Here is a 222-nt window from a genome sequence, read left to right on the forward strand (position 1 = left end):
AGGAGCACTGTCCTAGAAAGAGAACTCTCACAGCTGCATTTCAGCTCAAGTGTCACCTGCTCCCTGAGTCTCCCTCCCATGACCATCCTGGGTAACACAGTCCCTTCTCTTTCACGTGACCCTGTTTTATTTATTTATTTGGCCGCATTGTGGCATGTGGGATCTTAGCTCCCTGACCAGGGATTGAACGCATGCGCCCTGCAATGGAAGCGCAGAGTCTTA

The sequence above is a fragment of the Lipotes vexillifer genome, unplaced genomic scaffold, assembly GCF_000442215.2.
Source record: "Lipotes vexillifer unplaced genomic scaffold, Lipotes_vexillifer_v1.1 scaffold491, whole genome shotgun sequence".
NCBI lineage: Eukaryota > Metazoa > Chordata > Mammalia > Artiodactyla > Lipotidae > Lipotes > Lipotes vexillifer.